General features: G+C 39.8%; 2 long non-coding RNA genes across 4 annotated transcripts in view; both read left to right on the plus strand.

Annotated features, from left to right (window-relative positions):
- Positions 1 to 241: 241 nt before the first annotated feature.
- On the plus strand, positions 242 to 23,663 carry LOC146591412 (uncharacterized). Of its 3 annotated transcripts, none has more exons than XR_014896814.1 (6): positions 242 to 674; positions 9,919 to 9,988; positions 12,300 to 12,638; positions 21,047 to 21,140; positions 22,820 to 22,960; positions 23,516 to 23,663. It is a non-coding gene; the product is annotated as an uncharacterized LOC146591412 (long non-coding RNA). The 3 variants fall into 3 exon arrangements; XR_014896813.1 differs by having other exon boundaries at positions 22,823 to 22,960; XR_014896815.1 differs by lacking the exons at positions 9,919 to 9,988; positions 12,300 to 12,638 and having other exon boundaries at positions 22,823 to 22,960.
- Positions 23,664 to 24,262: 599 nt separating this feature from the next.
- The window catches only part of LOC146591413 (uncharacterized), a 40,756-nt gene continuing 39,062 nt past the window's right edge, over positions 24,263 to 25,956 (plus strand). Inside the window, exon 1 of the long non-coding RNA XR_014896816.1 lies at positions 24,263 to 25,021. This is a non-coding gene — a long non-coding RNA (uncharacterized LOC146591413). The remainder of the gene's footprint in view (positions 25,022 to 25,956) is intronic.

Genomic DNA, 25,956 nt, shown 5'->3' on the forward strand with positions numbered 1-25,956 from the left:
GGGGAGGGGGGAGCACGCCTGCCGCTCTCCTCACCGCCTGCTTGGCGAGGCCGGAAGTGCCGGCTGCGCCACCCCGCGCGGTGCGGCGAGTGGTACGTGCCGGCCGGGAGGCCCGGCCTCACTGTATTCCCCCCCGCTCCGCGGTGCGGTGGTACGTTCTCGCGCGCGGGCTGCGCTGTGCGTGCTGCGCGCGCGCGCGGGCGCGGGCGGGGCCGCCTGCCCCCCTCCCCCCCCGCGCCTCGTGCGCAGTGGTAGGCGCCGCCTGAGGCGGCCCGCGCGCGCTTCGCGCCCTCGTTTGCGGTGGCGGTGCCAGCGCGGCCTCTCCGCGGGGCGAACAGGTCCGGTCCGGTCCGGTCCGGTCCGGTCCGGCGCGGGGCGGCGGCGGCAGCCCTCAGGCCGCCCCTGCAGCCGCGCGGTGACCTGGCGCTGCTCGTGGCGCGGGCAGTGCCCTGTGGTGCTCCGAGTCGTTGACGGGATTCTGCGCGCTTGCGCTTCCCTCAGGGCCGCGGGCTGGAGGGGGGAGAGCGGGGCCGGCGTCCAAGGCCGCTCGTGGCTGGTGTGCGGGTGTGCTTCCCGCCGCAGGGAGCCGGCAGCGCCCGCTCTTGCACTGCGGTCTTCTCCGCGGCAGCTGGTGACAGCGGTGTCGTTGAAAAGAGCGCGTAAGGCGGTGGCAGGTAGGGCTTCTGGGAACACCCGCGTCTTCCACCTTCCTCAGCACGTGTGGGGAAACTTGGGAAGTTTTACCGTCTTCTGGAGTCCTGTCCAGCAGCCCCACGGGAGAGCTGAGTAAACGAGGTCCGAAAGGCCGAGGTGTGAGGCACCCAGTGCTTTCACGTGTGCTGAGCAACAGTTAATACGTACTTTATTAATGACAACTTTCCTAAAACATAGATAACATCGATAGCTGCTGATGTGATTTCAGAGTACCTTAATAGAAGAGCTTTTTCCTTTTTATTTAGATACTATAAACTGAGTTTGGTAGAACTTGATTCAAATCAACAGACTATGATAAATACCAGTTTCACCTTCCCCACCCTTTATATCATCCCTCTTCTGCCCTTGTTCCTGTTTCAGATCAGCATGTGCTTGCTACTTCAATCCCACAACAGTAGTTGTCCCCTTCTGTCTGCCCCTTTAATAATTTCTGGCCTGATTGGATGCTAGAAATGATGAGAGGAGGAAAAGGAAAGCCAGAGAAGAGAGCTGGAATTGATTCAGTGTTCAAACTCGCTATAAATTTTATGAAAATTAAATGTAAATTGTAACCACTGGCTTTAATAAACTTTTAAATCTGTGTAAAACTGCTTTTTTTGCATATGATAGTAATAGTTTTTTCTAAGAATATATATGTYTACTGAAAACTTTGGTGTGGAGGAAGGCGTTACTGCGTCTAAACAGAAATGGTGTAGTATGTGCAAACACTGTCTTTTTATCTATTTTGGGTATTTACAAGCAGTACCAGCTTAATGTTCAGGTTCTCAGTAACTGTAATGTATAAATGCAGGTGAACACTACTTACATCTGTCGTGGCTTTTTTTCACCTGTGAGTTTCTTGAAATAAATAAATCACAAGAACACTACTTTTAGGTGTAATATAATGTTTGTGGGGTGGTTTTTTTTTTTTTTTTTTGATTCCAAAAATGAGCATGGTAGTTTCTCAGTAGGGGAGCATTTGACACAGGTGTCCTAATTCTGACAGTGATCCTACAAAGACGTGATCCTACAAAGTTCCAGAGTTAACATCCATGTGACCTTACACTAGTATCAGCCTCTTGTAATTAGATAACAGTTGTGGAAATTGGAATTTGTTGATAGAAGCTGTTTCTAGTTCTGCCACTGGTTTTTCCTTTTATCAGATGACTGTTAAGGCAATTCATTGTCTCTTAACGTGCAACACTCAATATATTGCAGCTTAATTTATTACGCTGTGCAAAATATGCAGACTTTTAAAACTTTGTGAAAACAAAGGTTAAAAAGATAAATGTGTATTTTCATTTGCTTAGATGAGAGTCTTAGATTAAGGTATTACATATTACATTATCAGCTGGTTATCTGATGAGACTGAATGCAGTTCTCAGCATTACAGGTGAAGAGAGCAGAACAGTGTGTGCATATCCGTTGAGCTGATGCAAACAAGCAATATCTCAGTATTTTCAGCTAGTTTTTAAAGATGTGTTATATGAAAGAACGATAATGAGCAAGTTTTCAGATTCATGTTTGAAATAAGGATACAAAAGCATTAGGCAAATGATATTTAAACCACATACCTTGCTCCTACCTCTCAGTATCTTTTTGATTCTTAGTTATCTTTTTTTTGAAGAAGACATGAATTTGCTAAGATTGACATAACTTTTACTATGACCACGGGAGAAATTAAAAAAGCAAGACTGATAACGCAGAAAGATCAAGTTTTTGTTTTGTAACATAGYACTTTTGCTCTGATACTTTTTTTAACATGTTGAAGTTTTGTACAGCTCTCACTTTGTGATAAAACGGGGCAGCTTGTTGTTGAGGAGTTAAAACTTGATTTCTAGCATACTGAACAGCCTGTATATATTTTTAAGATTAAAAGCAGTGCCTAATGGCTTGCCATGTCATAATGTATGATTGAAGACTTGATTCTCTGGCTTGAATATGTAATCAAATACATAATTACGTATTTTAATCAATTCCACTTCAGTTAACTACATTGTAAATTTGAAGTGATTAGTTTTGAAAACTGCTTATATCTTGCAAACTCTCCAGTTTATACTTTCCCAGCCAGGATTCTGTATAAACAGGCTGCTAACAAGGTATGTGCGAAGCTCTTTAGTGTATGGCTCAAATCCAGTTGCAAGTGCACGCTGCTTTGGCAAAAGATRTTATTCATTGCATGAAGGAATCATCACTATCTGAAATCCTGGATTCTAGTGGAAAAGTTACCAGTACTGTTCACCTATGTTTTCAGTGTAATTCAGAGATGAATTACAAAGCTGCCTGCTTTATCATGAAAACATTGAAAATCTGGCTTAATAATTATTCATAACTAGTATTCTCTGTAAAAATGTAGTCAGAGCAGCTAGGAAGATGTAAATACCAACACTAAGGCTTATCWATGGAGATAGCCATATGCTTCTGCTGTGGGGCTGATTGCACCATTGCCCCAATGTAGCAGCTACTGAGATTATTGCCATCGAAAGACAGGAAACCATCTTGGCGTTCGACAGGGGAAGCTCTGGTACATTAATATCCTGTTGACTTCAATCAAGAAAAGAGAACTAATAACATAGTTCGTTAAGCCTCAGGTTTCAAGAGTAAGTTCCCGGGTGAGTCCTCTGTTGGCTAGGGCAAGTTGAAGTCATGCTGCGCTCTCAGTGAAGGTAGTGGGGGAGCGTTCTGGAGTACTTTCGCAGAAATTACAGGAACTCATAAAAAGCCAAACTTTGTTGTGCTCAAAGTGTACATTGATGTATTTAGATATGTATACGGTATGCTAGAGAGGTGGTGCTATGGAGGTTTTATTCAGTGGCTGGCTGTGCTGTGTCTGGAGGGGTGGAAAGGCAAGAATAGAGGGTAATGCTCCTGGGTTTTTCTGGGAAGTTGTTTCTTGTGCTTACCTGGCAGAGGGAGCAACAAGGACTGCTACTTTGTCCTGGGAAAATGGACCATTTATGTAGCACTGTGGAGCTGTGCTATGTGGCAAAGTCTCTGAATTAGTATTAAAATACATGCATCAGGTGGTTCTTCCAAAAGATTTTGGGGTGTGCTTATTTGTAGCCTTGTTTGCAGAATTCTTGTGCTGTGGCTTTTCTTGGCCTGTGATGTATTTTGGTTCCTTTGAACCAGGAGTGTTTCTTCCCACTTCASTTCCACCTGCACAATTCAAGTAAGTATTTATTCAAAATTCAGAAATTAGTTTGGTAGTGTCTCTTTAGTCCCTAAGAGATGATTGTTGCATTATGAAAAGTGCTTTTTATTGATCTATTTACGATCTTAAGTGATCAGAAAGAGTAAAAAACTGACTACAGAACTTGTATATAAATGTCATCATTTAATTAAATAATAACTTTAAAAGTTTCTTTAATGTGAACGTAAATTGGATAATGGGAATCTATTTAGAATTGGAAAAACTTACCCTCTTCTCTTGAAACTGCCATTGTGTTAAGCAAAGAGAGAAGGACTTGTTTTCTCACTGAAATAGTTTTCACTTAGATAATATACTGCTAAAAAAAAGTTAAAATTCYACAGCTATAAGTCAAAAGCTTCCAGAAATCACTTTTGTAGGAACAAAAGAAATAAAACRCACAGTAACTACCTCCTTAGGCAGTGTTAATTTATCAGAATGATACCGTGTTATGATGACTGATCACTGGMACAGGTTGCCCAGAGAGGTTGTGGAGTCTCCTTCTCTGGAGATCTTCAAGGGCCGCCTGGATGCAACCCTGTCTAACRTGCTCTAGATGACCCTGCTTGAGCAGGGGGGTTGGACTAGGTSATCTCCAGAGGTCCCTTCCAACCTTACCCATTCTGYGATTCTATGATTGCTGTCTGTAGTAATATTAGTTAAAATATAGTTAAATATTAGTTAAATATTTTAAATGGAGTGTATTTTCTRTAATTCAAAAACTCGTAACATTTTTACTTCACTCAAATTGCACTGCATATCATATTTGCTGTTTGAAGATAATAGATATTTAGAGAATGTGGATTTTATTTTTCAGTCTATATAGTACTGTCTGATTTCCTATCCCTATTATTATTAAATACGTTTTTTGTGGCTAAAGACATTTCAGCCAATTCCTGCACAATCTTCTGCAGACAGTCATGAGCTCCTTTTGCAAAGATGCTGAATTGGCTAGATGTAAGCTAGCCCAAAAATGGAGGCTATATTGGTAATGTTGGTACAGCGCTGAAGCTAGTAAGATCAGGATGTAGTAGAAACCAGCTCAGACCARCCTTCTTCCACGACTGCTTTCCAGTTCAGAGACACCCTAAGTCCAGGTGAGTGAGGGCAGGGTGAGCCTGTATAGACCTGTTTTCTACCCRGACATATTTTAAGTATCTTTTGGTATTCTGATCATGTGAGTAACCTAGGACTTTCTGCCAAAAAGCTTTGATCTTTCTTGCATTGTGAGAAAAAGGGGAAAAAAAGGAAATTTTCTTCATATATATATATGTGTGTGTGTGTGHGCRCACGTGCGTGTGTATATAAATATATGTATATAAAAWCAATTGTAGTAGTACCTAGGTGTCAGCTAAGAGAATTATACAGACAGATTGCATTTTAATTTAATTTAACTCTSTGTGTGTGTATATGTATKTATGTGTTGAAGGAATGCATCACATGTATATTTTACCTTCTGCAGCAGAAGAAATAAAGGTGTTCTGATGAGGAATTCATGATATCTGCTTTGATATATTTTCTAATGTTGTCTGTTGAATCAAGTGCCATTCAGTACTAGAGAAGAAAGCCAATTTTATCACATTTGTAGATGTTGCTTCTCAAATACTTAAAATTTGCTGCAAACCATACAAAATAGAGCAAAGTTCTGTAGCAGTATTAAAATTGGACAACTACTGTTTTTACTGTTTCCAGGCTCCAACCATACCTCTGACTAGTCCTTAAACTTTAGGGCAGAGATACTGATCCATTTGTGAATTAGCTCCTCACTAGTTTACAAACTTTATATAAAATTTCAATTAAAGTTAATACTATAAACGGTAATCCTTGTAACTCTGGCAGAGCCCAAATTAACAGTCTGTTAATACATAAACATTAACAGACCTTTATTTAAGACAATTTTTTTTAACTGTGTTGAAATAAAATCTTGAAATCTYACATTTGCTCTCTAGAATTAATGGTGCTACTAAAGGATTCAGCTTAATCTGAAATGTAAACTTCTTCCTATCCAAACAAGATCTACTAAGCTCTCACAAGAAGAGGAGTCTCATTCCAAGTTTGAAAGAAGATGATTTGTGTTTTCATAACTTTGTCTAATATGTGGCTTCCCTATCCTACTTTGTTTAGGATTTGTAATTTATGATGGRTTTGGATGCCAGTACAATCGGTTGTAGCAGCAGCAGTTTGTGATTTCTTGGGCACAGCTTCCCAAACAAGGACACCTAGAAGATGTTCTTCCCCTCTTGTGCTTGCACATCATGGTCATACTGCATGTTCTTGCCTCTTCAAACTATGGCCCTATCCCTGTATCTACTGCACACTTTATCCACTGACATTTTCCTCTTCCCTGCCTCCCAGMTACAGACCTGGACTTCAGTGTTATGAAAACCACAATTTACCATGGTCCTAACTGATTGCAAGATACAAGTTGTCACAAACCCGCAGTGGTGCGATTGACTACATTTCATAGAATCAGTAAGGTTGGAAGGGACCTCTGGAGATCCATCTAGTCCAACAAGTTTGAATCTGCCTGAATGCTTTTGATTTTGCACACAGCAAGGGTAGCTTCCAAAGAGGATTTTAAGTTACTTTTRTTGCTCCTAAGTGTAAGTTTGCTAACTAGAGTTTCTGATTTTTTGTTGTTGGATGTATTTTAGGCAACAATCGAATGATTCCGGTTTGGACTTAAAATGTTAAATGTTAATGAGTAGAGTGGGTGGAAATCCATTTCAAAACTGTGTGACTCTTAGGCACATGTGAAAATAAAATTTAAAAACTTTAATTTTTTTGGTTTGAGGCAGGACTGATTACATTGGGGCAGTGTCATTTCAAAGAAATCAGATGGTCTTTTCCTGTCTGACCAGCAGAGTGAGTGCTTGTATGCAGAATGCAYGTCTGAGGCTGGGAAGCTAAGAGAATGCATCTGTGAAGATTCCAGCATGTTTATCTTGGGGTTTGGTAACTAAACTAGGAACAGCTAGTTTGGGGGGGGGGGAGCATTTCTGTTTTTTTTTTTTTTAATTTTAGAGGGCCGTTTAGATTTTTGGCCTGTTTTATATGCACTTTTCTCAAATATTTTCAAATATTGTTATATTAAGCGAAGAGCAAACTGGTCTAAAAACAGTGTTGCCTTAGCAACTATGTCCTTAGTTTCAGGATAGATTAAAGCTATTGGTTTCTAGTACATTGAGTTTAAGATATCTCTCYGGACACTGCAAGAGTGGGAGAAATCAAATGGTATATGAAGCTAACTATATTTTTATTTTGATGGTGTATCTGAATGATTACTTCAAAATAGATGTGCTTTAGGTCACACTGTAGTTTTTTCCAATAGGAATTACTAACTTACTCAAATGAATTGCCTGGCTTTTTATTTGAAAAGTACAGTTAACAGTCTTCAAAAGCTTGACACTGTAAAAAGACTGTTTCTTGGAAGTGGTCCCAGGGATATCAGATATATTCAGCATAAAACATGTTTGTTGAGAAAGGCAGGGGTGCTATATTTCCCTGTTCCAAAATTACTCTCTGCAGCTGACTTCCTCCTCTGAGCATTGCCTATGTTTCTCTCTTTAGTTTATGAAAAATGTGTTGAAATGATCCAGTAGTGTATTTTTACACTGAGTGGGACTCGGGCAAAGTGAGTACATGTGAGCCTGAGTGGGTAGATGTGGGACTTTTCCACGTTGTGTTTCTTAGAGGAATCCTTGTGAAAATTTGATCCAAGTAACTAATTACTGATTTTGATAAAGCTAATTAGGGATTTTGTGCTGAATAAATGCGCATCTCGTTTCTTCATTTCCATATGCTTGTTTTGCTTCATAAAAATCATGCAATCAAACATAGGCTAGTAATGCTTGTTGCTTGAACCCGTTGCTGTATATCTGATTAGTTCTTGATTTTAAGACTGCACTCTGGGCTATAGGTTCAAAAACCTTTCTTGAAGTCAAGAGAGGATTAAAGTTTTTAAAAAAATCCCTCAAGAGTGAGATGTTAAAAAGCACAGAGAATAATAACATCTGCTTAACAGCATTCGCCCCCTCAACCAATAGTTACGAACCTTTGAAGTCTTTAGATACAAGAAATAGAAGTAGAAAGAAAAAGCAGTATGTATGAGAAAAATCAGAATAAAATAACAGTCCAGGTTGTTTGAAAGCTTTATTTTCTATTTGTCAAATCTTTAAAGCTTGTCTGAAATGTGTCTTAAGACATTAATGAAGCCAAAGATAAAAGTGTAAGAATAAAGCTCAAAAGGGCAGCAGAGCTTCATTTAATTCCCAAATAATGTTAGTAGTAGAAAGAGAAAGCTTATGTGTGGATGTTTTCCATATTTCTGAAAATTCCTTCAGGAACCTACCAACATGATTTTTTTTTTTTCAGTTGAGAGAAAAATCGTAATGGCTCTTTAATGTCAAATGTGATAGAAAAGTCGGAACAAAAATCTAGATGTATTTGGAAATAATTGCGGAAATTCAGCTCGATCAGTATATAAATATGGTCTGTCCTTCAGGAAGGCAAATCAATTCTTTGATAATCTTCCTGAATGCTATTTTTGAAAATCTGCAGAGTCTTATATATCTTGTTTCATTTCTTGAGTTCATTTCTCAGGGAAACTTTTTAATACATCAAGAAATAGATTTATTCATTGTGATCTGGGAAGTTGTTTCTTCAGTTAGTTGTTTTCTGTGAATTTAAGCTTGAAAGTCAGGGTAAATTAAGCTTCACCAGCTTCTAATGAAAATATATTTCCTTGTTTCTGAGGGTAATGTTTTGAACTTCAGTGATTGAACAAGGAATGAGTATAATGGTAGAAGATGAATAGTTAGTTCGGCCTATTTGGTGATCATGGAAAGCAGGCTTTAGCATCTGTAGTACTGTTGCATAAAAATGAGCTTAACTTAGTTTTTAATTTTAATTAATTCCTAGAATGTTGTTTTACAATACCAGTGAAGGTGAAAGTCATTGGTTGTTGCAGAGACTTGTTCTACATCTTTAATGGATTCATGGAGTCTTAACTTCCCTAAGAGTCTCTGAAACAGTGCATGAATTTTTCATATATGTGATATCCCTTAGCAGTAGGGTCAGCTTGGATTACTTTAACTAAATCTGGTGGTACTTTGTAGAGTTCTGTTGTGATCTCATTATAAGGAATGGTTCAGGCTTGCCTTTGGGAGCAAAAATCACTAAGATCGCTATGAAAATGTTCATCTTAATACTTTAAAGCAGATAGTATTACAGATGGTTAAGTGTTTAAAAGAAGTCATACTGTTTAACTGTGGGCATTTTTCAGTCTATTATTTAATACTAAAAATAATACAGGGGGAACTAAAAATCAAAATCAATATACTAAACTAATACTAAAGATGAGAAATAATCTGATAATAAGCACAGGTATAGGCACACAGGGAAAACAGGCTCTTAGTTCGTTTGCTAGAAAAGGGCACTGAGAAGACCACTGTCCTACAATTGCTAGAAACACTGTCTCTAAAGGGTGATGTTCTCCATAGTTGCTCAGAAAAGCTTTTTAATTACAGCAGCTTATGCTTACAGAATGAAATAATGGGTAAATTGAAAATGTGTGTATGTTTTTTTTTTTTTAAGCAATCAGTTTGAAACAAGTAAACACTTTCCAATTGGTCATTCTGCCAAGTTTTTGTTCAATTTCGATGTTCTGGCTTCTAAAATGACTAATTTTTTTGTCAGTGTTTCATTTGGCTTTGGCTTAACTGTTTAGTAGCTGTGAAGGTGTTTTTATAAAGGGTAAATTTCAGATTGTATTGCTATGGGATATTTTTGCTTATTTTTCCATCATAATGAAATGTTCAGACTAGGCTGGCAATCCACATGGTATAATAGGGAAAATGGAATCAGTCTGACAGCACCAAATGTTATCTGTACACCTGCTTGCCTTTGGCACTATTCAGCAGCATTGTTGTTCTTTCTAATGCATGATGGAAAAGTCTGCTAGAGGAAAATTTTTGAATGATGGCAACCATTAAAAATTTATTCAAATTTGCACATTTATTTGTTCTCCTTTTCAGTCTGAAAATACTTCCTAATTTCTTTCTGAATCATCAGAAGAATGAAATAGCTTGTTCCATTCACCTGAAGGTAAGCACTGAAGTACTCTTCAGTGTACTGCTAAGTGCAACTGCTCATTTCTTGAAATCCTGCTAGTGCTTGTGCCCTCTGCTTCCCATGGGGTTTGTTTGCAGCCTCGGCAGTGTGGAGAGCCCCACAGCCAGTCTSTTCAGTGGGCACCTGTTGATTGCTCTTCTCTTTCACGGGGAGCAGAAATCCAAGGGGTAGATCTTCTGTTCCTTGTAGATAGCATTTGTCCAGCAAGAGCGAGCAATAAGATACGAAGGCATCCAGTTTGTGTTGCTTCCCTTTTGGCTCGTCTTCCACAGCAGAGCAGTCCATAATCTGGATTTGAAGAAGTAAAGGTCTGAAGTCTTTACTGGTGACTAGCCAAATACAACCCCCTGGAATAACTCTGTAGGTGGACAAACCTCACAAATTAGAAGCTATTGTCATTATTAAGAATTGTAGTTAAGAAGTTAAACTTATGGAAGTGGGCATGGATATCGAAAGAGTGCTTAAAGAGTTTTTCAGTTTTTGTAAGTAATTTTAAAGGTGTCAGATACAAACAAAGTATGCAAATCTGAATATAAATATGCAAATCTGAATATAAATATACAAATATGTATTTTGCATATGCAAGATCTGGACAAAATACATTGTATTTTAATTATGGCAGTGCCTGCTTTATTGTGTTGGGCCTAAGTTCTGCACCATTTTTGTGGTTTTGTTCCAACATCTTAAACATTCCCAAATTGCAGAGAAATCATATAGTTTGTTGTCTTCATGAATACCCTTGAATCTGTTTTTGAATGTTAATCTTCAGACAATTCAAGGTGGAAGAGGCCTCTAGGAATCCTGTGGTCCAGGCCAGCACTTGGAGCAGGGCCATCTCTGAAGCTTGGTTCAACTTTGCAGATCAGCCTGTTCAGGGCATTGCCCAGTTGAAGACTGAGTATCTCCAGGGGCAGAGGTCTCACAGCAAAATAGTTTACTGGCTTACTCTTTGAAATTATTRTATAGGGAACTAATACTGCATTTCAGTTCCTCAGGAGGAGAGTATAAGCTTGGACACTCCAGTGAAGCTATTCCAACTACTGTTGATAGGRAGTGGCTGTAGTATGTCTATGTATGCATATGTAATATGTTGCATTACGTCCTTCAAAGTAGCTCACTTGCTTAGGGCATTGGGAATATCCCTGTTTCATTACTGGTGGGTAGAAAATGTGCTAGTGAGATCTTCTGGTACTTTAGAGCATAAAATAGCTGGGTTTGGTCAGAGGAAAGTTGACAGCAACAACAGCAGTGGTCTGATACTGATTTGTGGGCTAAGGGACTGATAGAGATAATGTTCTTCTTTTTACTTTGCTTTTATCTTTGCTTTTCTACATTTATGCTAGTGTATAATGTTGAAATACAAAAAGTTTTGCTGAGTTTTAGTAACTGGTATTTCATACTGAATCCCACAGGGAGGAGTTCATAGTTTGAATGCATCTTATACAAAGACTGTTTTTAAATTATTGTCATCACTTTACCTTATCACCAGTTTCTTGATTGGGACAAACAGTGCTGATTGCATATCAAAGCTATTGTTTCTGGTAACACTTTGCAAGAGAGTACAAGTATACTCAAGAGTCTTGAAGATAATCTGTAATAAATAAAAGTCCCAAATTTGCCTGAAGTTGCAGGTACGTGTTTTTATGGAACACTAGATTTTGACTATATTATTTAAAAATTTCTACCAACAGTTTTTGGCAGTATAGTCTCTAAATTAGAAAGCCGAAATGACTGCAAACTGTTTGTTTGAAAATGAATCATAAAGCTGTCTGGAAGATGATAGGAGGAGAGTTTAATTAGTGTTTAYTCTTTACTCTTTTTGTCTCTTGTGCTTTTTTTTTCAACCTCAAATCTTATTTTAAATATATTTGCTGGGCTGAACAGTACTCTAGTGGAAACATAAGCACCACCAGTGAGAAGTTTAAATTTAGGGCATGTTGTAGAACTAGCAATGTTTTTCTGTTTGGATATTTTCTGTGTTTCCCTATACAGCTGCTGCTTAGGATTCTTTAAAACAATAATCCAAAATGCTTGCTTTTTAAAATGTCTCCATGCCTGCTCAGTCCTTTATTTGTACTTCTAAGCTCAGACAGTGCAATGTGCCAGTGATCACGCTTCTGTGGCTGCAGCCAGCAATTTACTCTGAGCTGGAGGAATCTAACTGCTTTCTATGTTCCTAATCCTKCAAAAACCTTCAAATGACGGTTATTTTAGCTTCTATTCCTGATAAAATGYGGCTTGTGAGATGGTGATATTTTGTGTTTTTCCTCTGTTCTGCTCCCAGCCACCACCCAAAAAGTGACTTTTGGGTSTACTGGGCAGCTTCAGTGAGGCGCAGTGCTCGCAAAGACAAGACAGTCAGACGGAGGAGCTGGCAGTGTTTTTCCCCTGCTTGAAGGAAAGCTGTAGGTTGAACTCTGCTCTTACTAGACAAGAGAAAATTCATCTGGGAGACGGGAATGCCCAGCTGTTGGAAAACGTCCGAGTTTGCTCTGTGTTATCTATCAGAAGAGCACCTCACATGATGTGTGCTTGTCAGAAACTGGAGCTGTTTCTTTATTCCTGCCTTTACCTGTTAGAATAATACTGTTTTCTGGAGCCTGAAGGCAGGAGTGCCCCATGGGTAAGGCCTTTGAGCTGCGGTTTTTTCATGACTTTTGCTGTATTAATTAGCATTCTAGTTTCCTTCCTAGGGGACTGCCAGGATATTCTTTCCATCCTGGCTATACTATGGCAATCCTGAATGGGATTGTGAGAGCTGACTGCATTCTGAAATTTATTTCTGTACAAAAGTACATAGTTAGCACATGTATATGGAATTGATTTTTCATTTTTGTAAACCTATACACATAGCTGTCATAAAATGCTATGTTTTGCTTTTTCATTTTGCTCTGAACAAAAAGCCACATGGGTCTAAATACTTTATTAATATAAATTCTATTTTTTTGGATCAGTACTGTTGCAGAGTATTGCTGCTTTGTAAATGCTTTTTCAAACACTATTGGCAGACGGAACTGTTCAGGATTTCTGCTCTGCGTTCCTTAACCATGTGAAGTTTACTTCAAATTTATTTTGTAGTCTGTTGGTCACACCTCTAATTCATGTGTTTTCTGCTTAGAGCAGAATTTAGGTCTATCCGTACTCCATTAGTCTAATTGAGGTAGTAGTTTTTCTTGATTATAGAAAGTAATTCTCTTCAGCTGGTGCTCTTAAAGTGGACTCCTTCAAATGTGTTAAACCTGTAAGTAATCTCTTAATTAAAATGGTTATATAAAATAGCAGAATARATATTTCTCTTAATGCAGTAGGTATGGTAGAAGGGTGTGCTTGGAATACGTAGTGTTTGTTTTCATGCTTCTRTGTGCTGTGTTTGATGCAGCTAGTGATGGAAAATCCACTTGCATGGATGATTTGCAGGTGCCAGCTCATAAATGTACATACAGATGAGTATCATAGCTATTTTGGGAGAGTGCTAAAATCCAGGTAGATCAGAATTATAATGTACAAACTTCTTAGCTGCCTTGCAGTTGAGAGTAAAGACAAGATGACTGGTTGTTACTCCTCCGGACTGGTTGTCTGCATCTAAAATGTCCAGCATCCRTGCACTTTGGTGTTAAAGTAAGATGTCTAAGAGTCTCAAGTTCCCYTTTGAGTCCTTTTGGGTATGGGAGATGAAACCTACAATGCAATATGCGGTTGCAGTGAGTGGTGCAGCAAAGGGGCCTTATCTGCTGTTTTTGGTGCCTCTCACCCTTCTGTACAAATAAAGGAGAGACTAACCCTAGCCCTGGTAACTGCGTAACTCGTAGAACCACTAGTGTACTTCCTGGCAGTGCAACGGGTGAGTTATTTGCCCCGAATGCTAATCTGAGTGGGGAGAAGGTTGTTGGCTAGAACTGTGTATGCTATTTGCAATTAGATCGGTATGAAATCCTGCTGATATTCTGAGCTTGGGCACCTATCCAAGCCCTTCACTCCAAAGTATTTTATGAAGATTAGGCATTTATATGCACTCTTTGAAAGGAAGTTTTTTTTTCTTCCTTGTCATATGAACAGTCAAGAAAGAAGTGATATCCCTGTAATATGCAACACCAGTGTTTAGGGCATTGCTCAGGAAATGGAAAACTGGTTCAGTGCTAGGGCAAGCGGGAACATGAGATCCGTAGGGGCAGAGCATGTAGCGTGGGTATAGCTCATAATTTGGTGAATATGGTGGGGTGCTGAGACCCAGGTCCTCTCCGACGACTTGTTTGTAACGTTTATAGAGAGCCTTAGTAGAAAGGACCAGAGCTTCCATTACTAGTAGTGAAAAGCAATGTTCTGTGATGAACTGCAAAATATTTTAAATCTGAAACAGACTCACTGTGCAATCTTTCAGAATTCATGTTTTGCTGATTTCTTCAGTAGAAGACAACTGCTTTCCTTCTGAAGCTGAGGTTCCGTAAAAGCCTTTTGCAGCTTCTAAGGAGAGGGCCGGAAGGTACGGTGCTGCCGCCTGGAGCCACGCTCCGACGCGTGCTTTCCCCCCAGGTCGTGCAGGACCGCATCTGGCCTGCTGCAGTGCATCTGTTTATGCAGATCGCTGCAGCAACATGACAGAGGCAACAGTGCTTTGAGCCGTTATTAGGGGTCTGTTTATTTTTATGGAAATATAATATCCTTATTTTAGAAATGCTCCAAAAGTAAGTGAGAATCTTTTTGTGACCTGTAGATACTTTCTAATAATCTTTGCTCTGTTGTTGTCTTTTGTTTTACAGCAAGTCCAATGGAAGCAATTTTTTCCTAGCATAACCGTTACAATGATTTGGGGGTTGAATATGGAGAATCTATGTATGTACTTTCTTCTTCTTATACCGTTCACATCCTCCTTCTAGGGCAGCRTGGACAAGGTATGATCCCTCACTCTGGGCCTTCCAGGGCCTTTTTAGCTTTGCAGTGCAGCTATGGGAGTCACTGTTAAGTGAGGTGTAACTCCTTCAAAAGATGTTTATAAAATTTTGGTCAGCAGAGACTGCTTTAGCAGAAGTTGCCTGATTTTTCTTCTAGAGCAATGCTTGCCCTTTGTTCCATGCTACTCAATTACAGCTCAAGAAAGAAGTACATGGATAAAAGGTACTTTTGATTAATATAACAGTGTAATGAGATTGTTGATCTGGAAAAGGATCTTGGTTTAAGAAGCAGTGGTATAGGAGGACAAATTGTCATGATGCCATGAAGTRAGTACATTGAATTTTTTTTGCTTCTACTGAAATGAGTTGTGGATCATAGCTGTGTTGAGTGAAGTGCTTAAGAAGTGAGAATTCTTTGAATGAGTCTGAGGGGTCAGGTGCACTGTTACCTTTCCCTCGCAGCAAATCCCAACGAAAGAGGCGTTGCAATCATTTGTGTGCCTATGCTGCAGCTCCATTGCACCTGTGTGCACGCTTTGTCATTCAGCTGTCACCCGAGTTGCACTGTGTGCTTTACAGAATAASCACAAAATGTGTTCATCAAAGAATTTTTCTTGAAAGATGTGAATAAAAGCATTCATAATCACARTAGGTATTTTATGACTAGCAGCTCAGATTAAAAATGTATAAAAATACATTTTTATTAATATATACAAAGTCTTTTAAACTTAGACTGAGTTTTTATGCTTGTTATACAAAGCCACTTRTCAAACAAGTTGTTCCCTGCTCTTCTTCCAGCTGTTGGTGACACTAGTGGGAAAACAAACTTCTGTTTCAAGTCTCTCTTAACTACTKCTATTTTTAAGTATTCAAAATAAATCAATAAGGCCATACAAAATATTGACTTTAAAATGTATTTATTTTAGATTTTTTTTTTAAAAAAAGTAAAATATATTTTGAAACTTAGCATGACTTTAACTAAATCAGAGTTCTTGGAAATGGAGGATAGGGAGTGATTTCCAGCCTCCTCATTTCCTTAGTGAAAGTTCCTTGTTGTCCTGCTTATAGGAGAGAGGAGCTACGGGCAAAAGCTGTGGTGGTCTCAGCTGCTGCAGAGGGAGTGAACAGTTTTTGTGCGAGGTGGAGACGAAACGCTTCAAGTGTGAGCAGGGCTAGTCAACAGGCAGGGCTGAGGAGAGCAACACTCTGCATGGTATTTGTCATCTGCTTGTCTTGAAATACAGAGTGAAGTGCTTGGACCCTTTTACAGTGTGATTCAGAGAATGTTATATGGTCCGTGTCTGCATTCGATACATTTAAGCTAATCCTTACWCTGCTGCCTTTATCTCTGAGCAAAGTGAGATTTTCACTATCACCCTAATTTTTCTTGCAACACCTGCCCTGCTAGAAGCACACAGTAAAGATACTCAGTATAGTCCAATTCCATTTAACTGAAAAAACACCAGAGAGGCAATGCAATGGTGCCTACAAGGCATTATTCCTTGTGAGGGTTTTTTGGTTTCGTTTTTACTCATTTGTGGATTGAAATAAATGTTATCTTTAAGCCTTAGACATTCTATGCAGTGTCATCCTCTTGAATATGTGTGAAATCTCTACAGAAGTACTGCAGATGATTCAGTATTTCTTCATTATGTTGTGTGTGTGTGTGTGTGAAATTACTTATCTGCACTTTGTAGAGTGTCCCACATAACATTCACGGGTGATTTTTAAAGTATATATATTTTTTTCCAGATTATTCACAGATGTGGATTAAGTTTTTACTCTGTGTAACAATATAAATCAGTTGATGTACTAAATGTGTGTCAATGAAAACCATAGTGTACAAAAACTGTTACAATATCCGATATTCTAAATACTGAATTATTCACATACATACTGTAAAGCAACATGGCCTTTGAAAGTCTACACTGAGCTTCTGATCACATCATCCCATAAATTTGAGCACACAGCCTGCACTACAGCTTTCTTCAGCAAAATGGCTGAAAAAGGGCATGGAGGCCAAATAAAATTCTAGGAAGCAAACYAAAGAAAGAACAGAAAAGATAAAATGACTATAATAAGTGTAAGATGCTCAAGTATATTACATGAGGATTCTCTGCTTACTGTCTTGAATTATAATGGATGTTCAGGTGATTTTTTTGAGAAGGAAAAAGAGAATAGGCCACCAAAAAAGCAGTTGATGCTGCAGCCTTTTTTTTAGGCAAGTTTCAAGCCACTACTGTCATGAATACACGTAATGGGTGTGTAGGTATGAAGCCTGAGGCCCAATTCTTCACAAGTGCAATATTAGYGTATATTGCCTTACTATGAGAATTTGCATACCTCTACATCTTGGAGTTGGTGAACTGCAATTTTGAAGGAGAATGGTTCAGTTTGAGGACACCAGACTAGTGTCTGTATTGGATTATATGAGAAAAATAACGATACATTGACATTTTAGAGTGCTGTTGTCTCCTAAAAGTATATTAAGCCCCAGTTCCCACGAACAGGGGATGGGCTGGCACCTGGGCTGCTGCAGCCTGACACCCGTGTGCTGGCTGCAAAATGGTCCTTGCGGCTTCGAGGTGGGTCTTACTCAGGYGAGTAGCTGCTCGTGAGCACCTGAGAGAGCAAAGAGCCATGGCTCAACCCGACCAGAATAAACTGAGAAGAAAAAAGGAAAAACAGAGAAAGTAGATGTTTTATTTTGAAAGAAAGAGGAGAGTACTGCACCAGAAATAGGAGGCTTGTCCTGTAACCTGCTTTTATATGCATGTCTACCATGTATAGGCCACACTGCTCTGGTTAAAATCTTAACTTATGGCAAAAGGAAAGATACTAATATTATTTGCTAGTGCTTATGAAAGTTACATTTTAAAATAATATTTACTAGATAAAATGGAGCAAATTTAAAATTTAAGCAAAAATAAGAGCTTTTCCCAGCGTTGTCTCAAGAAATGCCGTATGTCCTTGCTTACTTTATATATTGAGATGCACAACAAAGTAGAAGCAAAATTTTGCCTTCCTAGGTCTCATTAGTTCTTGCAGAATGATTCCCTGTTTTTAAGCTTCCTTTGCGAATTTAAAAGACAAACCTGACTAAAAAGAGGAGATAAGGTTGGCAAGGTTTTTCAGTGACRTCTAGCTAAAACAGGACAAATTTAGCAATCCCAACCATTAGGAAATTTGGGTCTTCTGGGAATCCCTTCCTTGGCAGCTACCATCCCCTTCGTCGCAGAGTGCCCTCTGGCACTCCTGTCGAAGTTCGTGGGGCGCTGCATGCYGGCGGGCTCAGCCCCTGCTGCAGAATTGGAGGTATAGTTCCATTCATTTCCCACGACACAAGGACAACTGCATTTTCACTTGCTTGGCACTCTTTATCATGCGCCAACAGGAATATGGGGGATTTCCAAAATGTTACTACCTGTAGCTGTTACTTCAGCAGATGTCTGCTTTTTCCTAGAGGCACAAAATTGGTACAGTGATTTATAAAGGATGTGGTAACGCAAACCTAACTATCATTACTGGCAAAAGAAATCAACTTACCTATAAAGTTCTGACTTAATACTTCAGCTATGCTAATGTAGGCAGTGTAAGGAACATGAAAGCAATGGAAATGATGTTCCAGTAAAACATTTTTAAAAATAGACTGTTAATGTGCTGTTAATTTTGTTTTTATGGGACATTTAAATGTGTTATCTAATGTTTTTTTTCTTTCTGTTCAAAGCCAAAGTTGTTACTCATTATGATTTGCATTTTTGTAATTAACTGCACTGCATGAAAACAAGCAAATTGTCCTCAAAAGCTGCAGGTAAAACAAGCAGTGCTGTTTTAGCTAATTTATTCATCTATATAGCTCTCTACAAGATTACTGCAAATTAGATGAGACTGTCTTGCTCTTCCAGCCATTCAGAACGGGTCCTGTTTTGCCAGCATTGTAGTTTCATGTGCGTGTGTTTTGAGATGCTTGCTATTTTATTGTTTAAGTAATGAGAGTGCATTACAAAAATGTCCAATGCGTCTGCTGCCAAATCCGGAGAACAAAGCAAAATCTGCAGGCAGGAACGGCGCTCTGGGTAAAGAAGGCAGGGATGGTGGATTGCRATCGCACCTTTCCCTGGACGGGCTTCGTAGGTGTCCGGCTGTGTGCTGGGGCCAGGCGCGGGCGCTCTTTCTGCTCTTGCTGGCGTTACTGAACTGCCCTCAGCACTAGACGCTGTACAACAGCATTGGCAGCGCTGCCGTGTGTGCGAGCATAGGGTCAGCCCTGGGCTGCAGGCCCAGCTGCCCAGTGTCGCTGGTACCACACTGGGCTGCTTCTGCAGCAGTGCTTCTTGCTACCTGCAGTGTAGCTCCTGTTCATTACTTTTATGGATTTACAACTGATGTTTTGTCAGAGTTGGTGCCACTGCCTTGGCTGGGGCAAAGAAGCAAATAAAGGCTAGTGCAGAGTCAGCTTAAATACGCTCGGCACAGCTTTAGTCTTTATCATTTCTTGCTAGATTGCAACATATCGTGGTATTGCCAAATTTTATTCTGTTAACTACACTTTACTAGACAAAGTGAATGAGTTTATATATATGTGTATTACCAAACAGCGTTTTGTCACTGTTGATTTAGGTCAGCTCTGGACCTAGAGACAGTCTGTGTATTGCAGCGTTCGTTTTTCTGCTGTTTTACCAACTTCTAGGGCAGTAGTCGGGGAGGCTGTGTAAGGGAAGCATGCGTCTTCATTTGCAGCCTGTAGCAGCTTTCATGTCGTATTTTGTCTTTATTTTATCAAAGACAAAACCGACTCAGCAGTTAAATTGCATTTTGTTGAGTCTATTATGCTTTTGGTTTAAATAAATAGAAACTTCTGTTGTTTTGGGCTTCTATCAAAATATATTACCATTTTTAATGTGAAAATACAATTCATCTGTGCCATTAGTATTTAATAATTTTTAGTACTGATGCCAGTACAGTAACATTAAGCAGCACTTTGTGTTGAAATTATGTATAGGCGCTAAGTAGTTTCCTGAAGGCTGTGCTCCACATAATAACATCTTCAAACATCGCTGCGAACATCGTGTGATTAATCCTCGCCGCAGCGTTGTGGGGCAGCTAGACGAGAGCCGTGGTTATCGCAGTGGCGCGCTGCAGGCGGGGAGCCCCGGCGCGGCCGGCTCGCGCTCCCCTCCCGCGAGCGGCGCTCGGACACCATCAACGATGGGTGCCTTCCTCTGGAAATAATTTAAGTGGCATATTTTTTTATTTCTTTCTGACTTTGGTTTTATTTACAGGAATCAATGCATTTTTCACCCTGGTTTGGTTACTCCCTAAAAGCAAGTAAATAGGTGCTAGTTAAACGTACTTAAAAGGAAAGACCGTGCACGTTGGTCTCGAATCGGTGAGTTCGGTCCCAAGAGGGGTTTTGGTTAGTCGGGGAACGGGATCGTGGGCAGCTCCATCACAGGCTGTGTGCTGGGAAATGAGGGAGGAGGCTGGGACACAGGAGAACCTCAGTAAGCTGCTAATGCTCGTGCTGGAGTCCTAGTACCGCAACGACGACTTGATTTCTTAGGAAGCTCTCAAAACTTCAGTTCTGGGAGGCCTGGGCAACGTATTCCTCCATTAAAAAGTGAGCAGTTCATGGCAGAAGTGTAAGAGCAGGAGCCGGAGCAAGTGATGCAGACACTGTTCTGCCTCTCTCCCTCTCTTTCTTTCTGATAAACTGAACTGTATGCAGTAATATTACTCTTGTTAAACTTGTTGGTTGATTCATTAAAATATCAACATCCTCTCCATTCCTCTTTTCCCATCCTTTTAAGCAAAAGCGCATCCTTTAATAACACTTTTGATGTCCATTTTTATGATGAAGTTTGATTTGAGAGTTTAAATGTTAGATGGAATCTGCCTAGTTCTAGTGCCTCAAACTGGCTAAACTGCGACTGAGTGCAAAGTTGTTCCTATGTTGCGTCAAATGTAGACGTTTGCTTCTTACTGAAAGCTGTCCCTCCTGCTCCTCTCTTTTGCTCTCCACATCCAGATCATGTTGTTGGAGATGGGGAGGATTACTGGACAAGTACTTAAAAAAAAAAAAAAAAGTAAAGCTAATGTTTGTTTTCATAATAGAACTTTTTTTGTTTGTTTGTTTCTCTAGGAAGTGCAGAACATGCATCAAACCTGTATGGTGTTGGAATTAAATCCTGTGATGTGACATTATCAGTTAAGCAACAACGACCTAAAGCTAAGCTGTAATTTCAGTACCTTATATTGAAAATATCCTTTGTTTAAATATTCTTGCTCACTTCTTTCACCCGACCGGAAGCCATTCCTATTTTCATTCTTCTGAAGACCATTTTCTGAAGCTCTTTATCTCCTCCACTGCTCTAAGCTGTGGAGATGTTCCTCAAGTCTGTGATGAGAGGGGGGGAGGGTCCTGGGGATGGTGAAGCAGTGGAGTGGATTGTCCAGGGAGGCTGTGCCACCTCCATCATTGGAAGCTTTCACCACCAGCCTGGAGAAAGCCCTGAGCCCTGTTCTGACCCCATGGTGGACCCTGCTTGGAGCCACGCTCGGGCTAGAGACCTCCTGAGGTCCCTGCCAGCCTGAGTTGTCCACTGATCCTGGGACGTGAGGACACTGCCGGGGACAGGGATGGCACTAGGTGCCTGCCCTTCGCGCCACTGCTCAGTGGCAAGGTGAGCTCTCCCATAGGCACCGCGAGCTAGTCGCAGCAGCGAGCTAATCAAAACACCCGCTCCCTCGCTCAGAATGTCATCTACTGATTGAGCAGCTGAAGGATTACAAAAGGATTTGCAAGGGATATGGAATGATTGTGGTCTGCTTTTGTATGTTTGCAAAGTGACTGAATCTCATCTGTCATCTAAACTGCTCATTTTTATTTGAAATGCATTTGCACTTCCAGTCATATTGTATAAAGACCCATTGAGATAGATTTAAAAAAAATAGAAACTAGCGATCTGCATACCTTAGTGGCATCCATGGTAACAATTTTCCAGTTGCAATTAGTGAGACTCATGAGAGAATAAGACTGTTTATCGTGCTAAAGGAGATAAATAAGCACTAATAGCCACCTTTTTCATAATGCTCCCCCTTAAGTCTTCCATTTTTGCTGGATTAATATTCATGATTTATCTTTAGGAATATTTCATCTTGTAGATTTGCACTTTTAATCCATCTTTTATATTTTTTGGCATCTGCTCAGTGTCATTTGCGAAGCAGAGTTTCATAATATATTTATCCAAATCCAATTCATGTACTTGAGTGATAAAGCACTAGTCTATTTTCAAAAAGTATAGGCAGCATATGAAGTACATTAAGTCCACAATAGATACCAATATTAATGGTCATTTCTGTGTGTAATTTTGAAGAAGACTATGTCTTACCTGCTGAGCTCAACAGACTTCGTTTTTGCAATAGCTGTATCTTTGGAACAAGCTAAAGATGTAAGTAATTTAGCAGTAAAGGTTACCATCAAAACCGTACCCTCATTCCCCTGTGTGCGCATTAGTGCCCCAGTGAGTGGCATGCAGTCATGTTCTGTCTCCAGATACCACTCGCGCTGGATCTGACCCAAATTACCTGTAAGACTGGTCTCTTCTTTCACGGGCACGATTGCTCGAACAGCTGCATTTGGCTGAAAAGTTGCGTTGACCAGCAGGGAAAGTCAGCAAGTGCCAAAATTTGATGCTACAGAATTGACCTAAGGGGCATCTTCTGAAGAAGCACTTCATGTTTGTCCCCATTTTTTTGGAAAGGGGAGAGGGAAGGACGTGTTTTGTCTGCACTTCCACTTTCCACTTCAGCCCTGGCCGACACTGCCAAGCTTTGGGTTGTGTTGTCTCTGCTTGTCATATGTCCTTTTGTACGTGCTGTACCTTGACCGAGCATCTCTTTTCCCTTGTTCCAGCAGTGCCCGTGGCCAGGTCCGTGCTCCAGCTGTGTTCAAGTCCGTAGAACAGCTCTGGCAGATGCAGCTGAGGGGAGCCTAACTCAAAAAAGCCAGTAGGCCATGGCTCCTGTGTCTGAYGCACATACCATACTCCCCCAGGTACTAGTCTCGATTTAGAAGAGGGGTTGGGCATTTTATTTCTTTCAGTAAGCTTTTCCTCCTTGCATTTTTCAAAGCAAGCACCTCTAAAAATTGCAGGACAGGAAGAAGAGGTAATGCATCTTTTGATATTTTTTATTTTAAATATTTAGACATGCATAGTTAATGGAATAATGTAAATACTAAAGTAACAGACACAATGCAGATGAACAGTTAGAGATTTCGTAGAGAGTTCTTACATTTCCAAACAAGTTTCCAAGATGTGAATTAGATTTAGATTTCTAAGGTAAAGGTTGAAATACTTGAACTTGTTAGCAGTCTCCTGGAGATTGCTTAGGAAGTAATGATATAACTCATCATTACAAATGTTTGTTAGCATTTGTTGGTGGAAACTGTAGAATGTAAGTTGAAGAAGTCAGAGAAAATAAGGTAAAATAAGAATAAGAAAGGAACCATGACACTTTTCTGGAGTGGAAAGTTGAAACTAAAATACGTCATAAAAAAATTAAGTAGTGCCACTTAGATGAATTAAAGGATCTTTCTTTTTTTTTTTAGCACTGTACATGTTGCAGCACATAGAAGTTATGCACTGTAGATTGTCAAGCAGTATATCCCAGAGTTTGCAGTTCCTGGAACTTTCTGAAAAAGGTCATGTTTTGTGCCGAAATATCTGATATTACAACATAAAAGTGATTGTTTATGATTGCACTTCAGTTGGTGAATTTTTTCTTATTACTGTAAATGTTGCCCAAAATAACAGGCATTTAAATGTCACATTTTCTTCACTCTCTGTCTTGGTATCAATGAAAGATACATCCAAGGAGACTTTTTCATTGAGCTCTCTTAATTGCTGGATGACTGGTTTATCCTATATATAGTACCTGTCTCACAGGGTCTTAAACAATTCCTTCAAAGTGCTGAACTGAGTTTACTTGCCGAGCTTAACTGCATGGCTGGAGCCTCCTGCCACRCTGGCCTTGGTGTGCCTCGTGGGTATCACTGTGAGAGGGACCAGCCCGGTGTCAGTGGATTAATTAAGTAACCAAGCTGTACAAATGGGCCAATAGACTGATCCCATAAAGATCACCTGAGTAGAATGGAGTTTCGGCAGCTGATAATGGTCCTTCCCATGATGGCTGGTGAGTTTAGAACTGGATTATAGTTTCTTGTTTCTACTGGCTTGTAATAAATTAGCTATATTATTTTACATTTTAACAGCGATAGAGATTGAAAACTATAAAATCAGTACTGACAGTTTTCAAAACTTGAAAACTCAAGCAATTTTTTCCCTTGATCTTAATAATGTAATTGGTTCCTGATTTGGACTAGTCGTAAAGAAATTAATAGGAAGTAGCAGTCTACTAACACAATGGTGTTAATTTCATTAAGTCTTCTTACCATAGACATTGCAGAAGCTTTGTGATATTGTTTGGCAATGAACTATTTATAACAGACAACTGACGCTGCAGTTCTTGCAAACTGTGTTGCTTGATTAAAAAGACTCAATGTCATCAAAACGCTGGAAATAAATGTTCTCAGAGTTGTTAAGTCCCACAGAGAACAATCAAAAAGTTGGGCTTTGATTCCTCAATTAGCTTCAGGGTTAAATTCTGATGAAAATGAGGCATCCAAACATGCATTAAACTCTGTCTGACAAGGCTTTCTAAAATGAATTACTTGGTGTTTTCATGGTCTAGCAGTATTTTTTGGTTTGGGAGGCTGCAGAGATGGTACATGGATGCTGGATGTTTTAAATCAGAGAATATAGGTGATATATTTTTTGCTTACACATTCATATCACAAGGAATATAAAGTATCATTATTCAGTATCAAATACTCATTCCAGAATTAATTAACAATTAACATTTATATCAAACCTTTAGCCAAAGAGCTCAGGACAGATGGCAAACAGGACTGGGCACGCTTATTTTCTGAGGTTATATTCCTAGCAGGTTTTATTCTGTTCAGAAAGCAGCCCCAAATGTGCACAACTGGGATCTCATCACTCAAAAAGGAGGAGAAGGTGCCATACCTATTAAACTGAGCGGAGGATGACAAGGGGTAAATATAGAAAACAAAAACAATAAAGCCAGCTGGAGGGAGGGCAGAGGTGGAAGGAAACAGCTGTGGGAAGAGGAGCTGCTGAAGGACACACGAGTGATGGTTTCAGGCCTTTTTTACACTGGTAATATGCTAAGGTACTATTTTGGTATTTGCATTATATGTGCGCCCATTTTAATCTATAGCTTCCCAGTTTTAATCTATAGTATCACTGCTATAGCATCATAGTGTGGCTGATAATACAGGCATTAGGCAGAGTGCATCTCCACAATATGGTGTAGAAATGCTATTAAATTGTCTAGCTGGAACTGCAGAAAAGCAAACTATGACAGCAGGGAGATCCAGACAAGCTAATTATGCTGTGTCTCAATAAACTGGGTTGTATGAGGTAACTCATTAAATATCGAGCTTGGATATCTGTGTATAATACAGCAGTGCAAATGTACCCTGAGGAATGACTCTCAGCATGGTCAGGACTGAGCTCTCCTGAGCCCTAACAATTTCACTGATAGCAGTTCCAGCCCGACTCACAGGAGATTTCTAAATTGCTTGGGGGAAAAAAAGTAATTTAAGAAGTTTCATGACAGAAAAAAAAATGTTATAGCTGTTGAAGGGTCTGGGAATTTTGGTGTTGATTTAAATGTCATTAGGATGTTGCCCACTTTACTCTACTAAGCGCCTTAAAAATGAGCGAACTATTTGCTAAGTGGGATTGCAGTTATTTTCATTTGCACGACCACTGCTCATGCTGAATATTTGCATTTTAACACAGATTATGAAAGGACTGTGGTTAGCAGTCCTAGGACTTGTTTAGAATGCACAGAAGATTTGGGGGCCATAAAGAACATAAAGTGAGAATGATTTTGGACCCTTTATAGGCAAATTGAAATGGTGCACATCTTAACACCTTCATAACCAGTGTAACAATACCAAAT

Source organism: Rhea americana, unplaced genomic scaffold (genome assembly GCF_003343005.1).
Source record: "Rhea americana isolate MKP2758 unplaced genomic scaffold, rheAme1 scaffold_372, whole genome shotgun sequence".
In the NCBI taxonomy this organism is placed as follows: domain Eukaryota; kingdom Metazoa; phylum Chordata; class Aves; order Rheiformes; family Rheidae; genus Rhea; species Rhea americana.